This window comes from Propithecus coquereli, unplaced genomic scaffold, assembly GCF_000956105.1.
Source record: "Propithecus coquereli isolate 6110/MARCELLA unplaced genomic scaffold, Pcoq_1.0 Scaffold287, whole genome shotgun sequence".
NCBI classification, from domain to species: Eukaryota; Metazoa; Chordata; class Mammalia; order Primates; family Indriidae; genus Propithecus; species Propithecus coquereli.
In genome coordinates, this window is record NW_012148474.1 from 1,573,983 (window position 1) to 1,582,781 (window position 8,799).

Here is an 8,799-nt window from a genome sequence, read left to right on the forward strand (position 1 = left end):
AGCACTGCCATTCGACTCTCCAGACATTTTATATATTCTTTCTTTAGATGTTGACATTCTTTTGCAGCTTCAATGAAAAGAGTAGAAGCAAAAGGGCAAACAAAACATTTTTTGCATGCTATTGACAAACAGATCAAAGTAAGCTTGGTAAATATAACCATGGTTGCATTCCAAATCTTGGAACGACCTTCCCAATTCAATTTCAAACACTAAGCCAAACTGGATTCTTAAGGGGTCACAGTGTCCCTTCCATAAGTCCACATGGCAATTAGTAGAAGTGCTGCATCTCCTGCCTTGATTAGAGTTCATAGTAAACAAGGTCCAAGTCAAAGACCGTTACTCTGCTTTATGGCAATAAAGATCTTTGAGGGCCTTGAGTTCCTCTATCAGAGTCTTGTTTTGGTTTTCAAGCACAGCCACACGATTTTCAAGACATTTAACATATTCTTTCTTCTTCCTGCGACGCTCCTGGGCAGCTTCCCTGTTTTTCATTAGCCTCAGCTCTCGTTTGCATGTTGCTTCTTCTGCTATCTACTGGGGACTGTGCAAACTTCCTAGTGAGGCAGCCATCACCACTCCCTGTGACAAAGCAGTAGCAGGAGCTCGGATCTGGTAAATTGTCATGTCACCAGTGGTGGTGTATTGCCCCGTGCTAGTCCGATATATGCTAGTCGGTACTGCCATGGTAGCGATATTAGGTGGGGTTCCTTCTTCCTCTGACTTTTCTTCTTCAATCTTGGGAACACCAGGCACATCAGAAGAAATTCCATTCAGTATTTTTCTATAAGAGGGTCTTCATGAAAGGATTTCTCTACGTTTATGAGACTCAATTACACCTTCTGATTCTGCAGACTCATCTGTCTCCGCAATTGTTGCTACCTGAACAGTCTGTATTTGTGGTGACTTGAACGACCGATGGCTGTGGTGTCTTAATTACTCCCTGGACATGTACAGTTTAGCCCGAGTTACAGCTGGGGAGCCTCTTCCGGTGCCTGATCCAGCTACAGAAACCTTGTCTTAATATATTTTTCCCTGCCACATTTGCTCATTATTAAGACATTTGTAATCAATGCTTTGCTTTTGTCTCATTTTCTTCTTTATTTATCCCACCGCGATGGGGTTTACATAGCAGACCTCATCACTGATTACGGACAGGAGGAGGTGGAGACCTCCAGCCCTTAGCAGCTCAGGAGCGGCGCCGCGGCCCAGCAACTCAGCGTGAGTGCCGGCGGCGGCCCCACGTCGACCCCACATTAGCTCTGATGCAGCAGGCACGGCCTCCCAAACATTTATTTTTTTAAAGCCATAAGTGAGCATGTACATCTCTAAATGCATCCAAATGAATAAAAACATTTTAAAATGGCAATTTCAATTCACAGTATCTAGTTTCTGAACTTGTTCAAAGGACTATAGTTTAGATATAATCGTCCCCTTGCCAACTGCAGCCGGCAAATGCTTCACAATGTTTTCAGAGAAAAACTTGACCTAAATGCCTAAAAGTATGTGAACTGTATAGGATGTTAACTAATAACCTTTGAAGTATTTTAAAATGACTTTTTTTCTTCATAATAACTGACAAGGTCATATTAAACCAACACCGTCAACCTGGTATATTTATGTTAGTGGTGGCTTTTCCAACGTTGGTACTAGCTAAATTGACCAATATTCTCATTCAGTGTAACAATTTATAATTATATAATGAACAAAAAAAATGAAAACCCTTGTACATAAAATTTCTTCATTGTACCACTGATCCAAAGATAGAAATAAATTTAAAAAATAGACTAATTTGCAGTCCCACCAACAGTGTGTTCCTTTCTCTCTGCATCCATGCCAGCATCTGTTGTTTTTGGACTTTTTTTTTTTTTAACGTTTTGATAATGTATTTTATCGAACCCATTGTATCAAAAATATTTAAACGTTAATGTTTTAAAATTATTGAGATTTTGCTTTTTTTATAAATTGTCTTTGAAAAACTGTATATTTCATTCTTACAGCGTATTGCAATTCAGACTAGCCACATTTCGAATGCTCAATTACCACATGTAGTTAGTGGTTACTGTACTGGACAGTGCAGATTTAAAATTCTGCCCAGACTGAGTGTACTTCGTGTTTCTCCACTAAAAGATGAGGCCCATCAGACTGAAGCATTACTATATATTCCTCTAAGTCTCTGTACCCCCAATCAAGGCCTTGAAAACAATTCTGAAGAAGGGAGCTTAGAAGGCCTATGAAGTTTCAACCAAAGAGTGAGGATTTACTCTAGATACTAGACCTAGACAACCCTAAACTGATCCCTAACTTGCTGCTGCATCAGCTTTTAACAATCAGATTGACAATGCCTCAATGACACATCTGACCCAAAGTGTCTCCGGATTGTCCTCTGGCCAGCGGGACACCCACTACAAAGACTTGAAAATTCACCAAAGGGACAGCATCTTCACAGGGCAGCCTGGTGAGAGGGCATCTAGCCCTGCCGCTCTGCTTCTGGTTGGGGCTGGGCACCACTTGCCATTTGTGACTGAAAGGGGCTAAAATATACTTGGTGCAACATTAGACACCTTCTTGTGTTAGATTCTAGCATCAATGAGAATCACATGGAAGGAAAATACTGAGAAAATTCTGTTAACTGACACATTTCCACAAACTAGGAAAAGATTATCTTTAAAAAATCTGTTCAGAGAAGGAAACATGGGTATTACAAGGGAACGGAATTTGAAATCCACAGAGTTCAATCCCCTTACTAAGCCAAGATCCAGAGGCCCAGAAAAGGGAAGTGATTTGTCCAAGGTCATTCAGCAAATCCCTAGTGGTTATGATGAGCCCTTAATCCTTTCCACTACTTCCACTGTCTCCACTAACTGAAAAATATTTTAATGGGAAACATTATGCCATCTCCAGGGTACTTGCATAGTACCTACAAAGAATGACAGTCCTGGGAAGACTGGTGAAGTGCTCCCTTAAATTTGATTTAGGGGTCAGCCGCCCTGACTAGGCACTGCCTCGCCAGGGAATAACGCCCAATTCCCCACCTCCTGGAGTTCTGGGCGGAGGATACTACTGGGGCAGTTCTTTCCCAACTCCACGTCTTCCGGAGCTTGGCCTGGGCCGGGCAAGCCTAGCCCCGCCACTGTGACCGACTTCCTAGCTGTAGGCTGGACCGAGGGGAGGCTACATCCACAAGGGCAGCTCACAGAAACTGTTAGAAACCCAGCAGGGAGTTGTTTCCAGGAGGTGCGTGGGCAGCAGGTTAGTACTTAAAGTACAGAGATGACCCCTGACCCTTTGACTGGGGGTGGGCTCCCCGGAAAGGTATGGCTCGGCTAGTCCTGTCTCCACAGTTAGCACCCTCCCTGCCAGCGCCGGCCAGGATGGGTCCGGCATCGAAGGGCTCTGGCCCTCCAAAGGCTGCTGGAGTCCCCTGTCTGACGTCAGGAGCTCGCTGGGGTCTCTCTGGGTGGAAGGACTTTCTATCGCACTGGCGGCTCCACAAATCCTCAGGGCTTCCACGCAGGGGGAAGACATCCAAGCGTCTCAAAGGTCTGCTGGGCCCACGCTGCCCCCAAGAGAGTGGCCTTTTTTTAAAAAATTTTTTTACTTCAGGAAATTATGGGGGTACAAACAAAGAGTGGACTTTTTCATAAAAGCAATTGTAACTGGGGTAAGGTGATATATCATTATGGTTTTAATTTGTATTTCCCTGATTAGTGACGTTGAGCATTTTTTCATGTTTATTGGCCATTTTTCTTTCTTCTTTTGAGAAGCTTATGTTCATATCTTTTGCCCATTTTAATAGGGTTGTTTATTTATTTCTTGCAGATTTGCTTGAATTCTTTGTAAATTCTGGATATTAGTCCTTCATTAGGTATGTAGCTTACAAATATTTTCTCCCATTCTGTAGGTTGTCTATTTGCTCTATTGATGGTTTCCTTAGCTGTACAGAAGCTTTTAAGTTTAATCAAATCCCATTTCTTTTTTTCTTTTTCCTGTTGTTGTTTATTTTAACCTCATCATTATGATACAAATCTCATTTATTAATTTTTGTTGTTGCCATAATTGCCACTGTGATCTTGGTCATAAATTCTTTGCCTAGGCCAATATCTAGAAGAGTTTTTTCCTATATTTTCGTCTAGAATTCTTATGGTTTCATGCCTTATATCTAAGTCCTTTATCCATCTTGAATTAATTTTTGTGAGTGATGAGAGGTAGAAGTCCTCTTTCATTATTCTCTGCATGTGGCTATCCAATTTTCCCAGCACTATTTATTGAATAGGGCTTCTTTTCCACAGTGTACATTGTTGCCTGCTTTGTTAAATATCAGTTAGTTTTAGGTAGATGGTTATATATCTGGGTTCTCTGTTCTTTTCCATTGGTCTACGTCTCTATTTCTGAACCAATACCATGCTGTTTTGGTTACTATAGTTTTGTAATATAGTTTGAAGTCTGGTAATGTGATGCCTCTAGATTTGTTCTTTTTGCTTAAGATTGCTTTGGGCTCCTTTGGGCTCTTTTCTGATTCTAAATCTAGCTCTTTTCTGGTTCTAAATGAAGCATAGAAATATTTTTTCTAGATCTGTGAAGTATGATTTTGGTAATTTGATAAGGATTGCATTGAATTTTTAAATCACCTTGGGTAATATGGTAACAATTTTGCTTCTACCTATCCATGAGCATGATATGTTTACCATATGTTTGTATCCTCTGTGATTTCTTTCCTCAAGTTTTGTAGTTCTCCTTGTACATATCATTCAATTCCTTGGTTAAGTATATTCCTAGGTATTTCATTTAGTTAGCAGCTACTGTGAATAGTATTGTTTGATTTGACTCTTGGCTTGACTGTTACTGGTACATAGAAATACTACTGATTTACGTACATTGATTTTGTATCCTGAGACTTTGCTGACTTTATTTATTAATTCCAGGAGACTCTTGGTGGAATCTTTGGGGTTTTCTAGATACAAAATCACATTGTCAACAAAAAACAATATTTCACCCCCTCTTTCCTGATTTAGATACCCTTTATTTCTTTCTCTTATCTGATGCTCTGGCTAGGACTTCCAGCACTATATTTAATAGCAGTAGTGGCAGTGGGCATCCTTGTCTTCTCCCAGTTCTTAGGGGGAATTCTTTCAACATATCCCCATTCACTATGATGTGGGCTTTAGGTTTGTCATATATGGTTCTTAAAATTATGAGATATGTTCCTTCTCTGCCTTTTTTATTGAGGATTTTTATCATGAAAAAGTGCTGGATTTTTTCAAATCTTTTTTTCTGCATCTATTGAAATGATCCTATGGGTCTTTCTTCTTGCTTTTGCTTATGTGGTAAAACACATCTTTTATTTATGTATATTGAATCATCCTTGCATCCCTGAGGTGGAGCCCACTTAGTCCTGGTGGATTACTTTTTTGATGCACAGTTGAATTTGGTTTGCTAGTATTTATTGAGGAGTTTTGCATCTACGTTCATAAAGGATATTGGTCTGTAGTTTTCTTTTTTTGTTGTATGCTTTCCTGGCTTTGGTATCAGGGTGATTCTGGATTTTTAGAATGACTTGGGAAGGATTCTCTCCTTCTCAATATTGTGTAAAAATTTCTGTATTATGGGTAACAGGTCTTCTTTGTAGGTCTGATAGAATTCAGCTCTGAATCCACCTCTTACAGGGCTTTTTTTGTTGTTTTGGGGAGGTTTTTGTTACTGTTTCAATCTCACTGTTTCATTATTGGTCTGCTTAGTTCTATTTCTTTCTGATTGTGTCTTCGGAGGTTCTGTGTTTCCAGGAACTTGTGCATTTCCTCTACTTTCTCTAGTTTATGCACATAGAGATTTACATAGTATTCATGGATGATGTTTTATATTTCTGCAGTACCAGTTATAATGTCACATTTTTCATTTCTAATTGAGCTTATTAGTGTCACTTCCTTACTATTCATGCTAAATTAGTATGAGTTCTTTCTATTTTGCTTATCTTTTCAAAGAAACAACTGATTTTATTTTTGGTTTTTTGTTTGTTTTCCAATTCATTTAGCTCCACTCTGACCTTCTTTATTTCTTGTCTTCTGCCAGTTTTGTGTTTCATATACCCTGCCTTTTCTAGTTATTTGAGGTGTGACCTTAGGTTGTTAATTTATGATCTTTCTGTCTTTTTGATTAGGAATTTAAGACTATGAATTTTCCTTTGAGGAATGCTTTGCTGTGTACCATAGATTTTGGGAAATTGTGTCCCCTTTGTCATTCTGTGCAGGGAGTTAGCTATATTCCCAGCAAAAATCGGGTCCCTCAGACAGGGGTTGTCACAAAGCATAAGAAAACAATAGAAAATGGAAAATAATAGAAATAAAAGAATACACAGAGATGAAGGTATAGTTTTATAGATTTATAAAGATAAAAGACAAATCAGGGGTACTCAGTGGTCATCATGGATATCCCCGTCAATTGTGAGGCCACGAGTGAAGTTTTACATGGGTATTTATAGGTACAGTGATCAGTTGCCAGGGGTAACAGACTTACATAATAACAGGTAGTTTGTTTTAGGTTAAAAGTCTTTCAAAAGGCTTCTATAGATTCCTTAATTAACTCTGGTTACAAAATCTTTCAAGGACAAACTTGTAAGTTCTAAGATAAAGCTATCACTTAACAGAAGGGCCAAACAGAGATACAATGGCTCCATATTTCTTTATCTAGTTATTACAAATGGAGACAGGTCATCAGAAGTCAAGCAGGAACTGTCCCTTGGGCTAATTGTTTTTAGATGCAGGTATCTGTCTCTCGGGCAGACATTCTTTGATCAGCTCTCATCCCGTGGTTCCATGCAGACCTTGCTTTGTCCTTCAAAGCAGGCGAGAACTACGGGTTTAAGACTGCAGCGTCACCTTGGAAAGTAGCTATTACTGACCTTTGAGATGCCCTCATGAGGTGGAGCAGCTTTTGATATGCAAACTAACATGTTCACATATTCCTTCAGGACAAAGCCCTGCAAAACTCCTGAGATCATTTCTGTCTCTAATATAGTAATATTAATTTAGGGAGCGACAATCCAGTTCAAAGAATTTTTTGATTTACATCTTAATTTCATTCTTGACCCAGTAATTGTTCAGCAGCAGGTTGTTTAATTTCCATGACTTTGGGTAGCTTTCAGTGTTTCTCTTGTGATTGATTTCTAGTTTTATACAGCTGTGGTCTGAGAAGGTACATGGTATGATTTCAATTTTTTTGAATTTTGTGAGACCTGTTTTGTGGCCTAAAAGTTGATTAATCTTGCTGAATGTCCCATGTGCTGCTGAGAAGAATTTGTATTCTGTATTTTGGGGGGAGGGTAGAATGTTCTGTAATGTCCGTTAGTTCCATTTGGTTTACAGTTTGGTTTAAGTACATTGTTAATTTATTTTCTGCTTTGATGATTTGTCAAGCTCTGACAGTGGGATGTTGAGGTCCCTTGCAATTATGATGGTGCTATTTATTTCTTTGCTTAACTCTAGTAAAATTTGGTTATGTATCTGGGAGCTCCTCTGTTGGGTGCATATATATGTAGGATTGTTATGCCTTCTTGTTGAACCACTCCCTTTACCATATATAATGACCTTCTTTGTCATTCTTTACCTTTGTTGGTTTAAAGTCAATTTTATCTGCTATCAAAATGGCTATACCTACTTCCTTTCGATTTCCATTTTTGTGGAATATTTTTTTCATTCCTTTACATTGAATCTATATGTGTCCTTGTTGTTTAGATATATTTCCTGGAGACAGAAGACACGTCGGTTGTGTTTTTTCATACATTCAACCAGCCTATATCTTTTGACAAGAGCAGTAAGGTCATTAACATCAATTCATAACATTGATATGTGGGATGCTGTCTGTTCATCCCATTGGGCAGTCCCTTATTGCTTTGTTTTACTTTCTCCTCTATTGTTTTATAAGAGTTGTGAGTTTTAATTTTTTTTTTTAGGTGGTTTCACACTGGTGGTGTCTGTTGTGCTGATTTGTCTATAATGCTGTTTTGAGTATTTCGTGCAGGGCAGGTCTGGTCATGGCAAATTCTTTCAGTGTTTGCTTGGCTGGAAAAGACATAATTTCTCCTTCAACAGTGAAACTAAAATACAAAATTACAGGCTGGCAATTGTTCTGTTTAAGTCAATTGAAGATGGGTCCCCAATCCCTTCTGGCTTGTAAGGTTTTTGCTGAGAAGTCTACAGTTAGCCTGATGGGTTTTCCACTGTAGATTATTTGATGCTTTCTTCTTGCTGCTTGTAGAATTTTCTCCTTCATTTTGACTTTAACCAAGTTGATTACTATGTGTCTTTGAGATGATCTATTTGCTATAAATTTTCCTGGTGTTCGATGTCCATCATGTATCTGTATGTCTGAATTTCTGGTGAAACCAGGGAAGTTTTCCTCAATAATTCCCTGAAATAGGTTTTCCATCCTTTTAGCTCATTTTTCTTCTCCCTCAGGGACACCTATAATTTCAATGTTAGTTCACTTCACATTGTGCCACATCTCTCTCAGTGATTGCTCAGAGTTTATACCTACTCTTCTCTGCCTCTTTGAATGACTGGGTTATCTCAAGAGTCTTATCTTCAAGCTCTGAGATTCTTTCTTCTCCTTTCTTTAGCCTGTTGTCAAAACTTTCTGCTGTGTTTTCAAATTGATTCTCAAAAGAAAATTACATATTTTTATACAAATATCAGAGGTGGAGATTTGAAAGGGAATTACATATGAATTATGGATATATAAGAATGAAAATCATTCATTCCATTGGTAAATCTCTGTCTATCCACTTCCTCAAATGTGTAATAAATC

The 8,799-nt window shown here is 38.7% G+C and overlaps 1 pseudogene; it reads right to left on the minus strand.

Annotated features, from left to right (window-relative positions):
• Positions 1-284: 284 nt before the first annotated feature.
• On the minus strand, positions 285-3,525 carry LOC105813698 (annotated as a pseudogene).
• Positions 3,526-8,799: the final 5,274 nt, after the last annotated feature.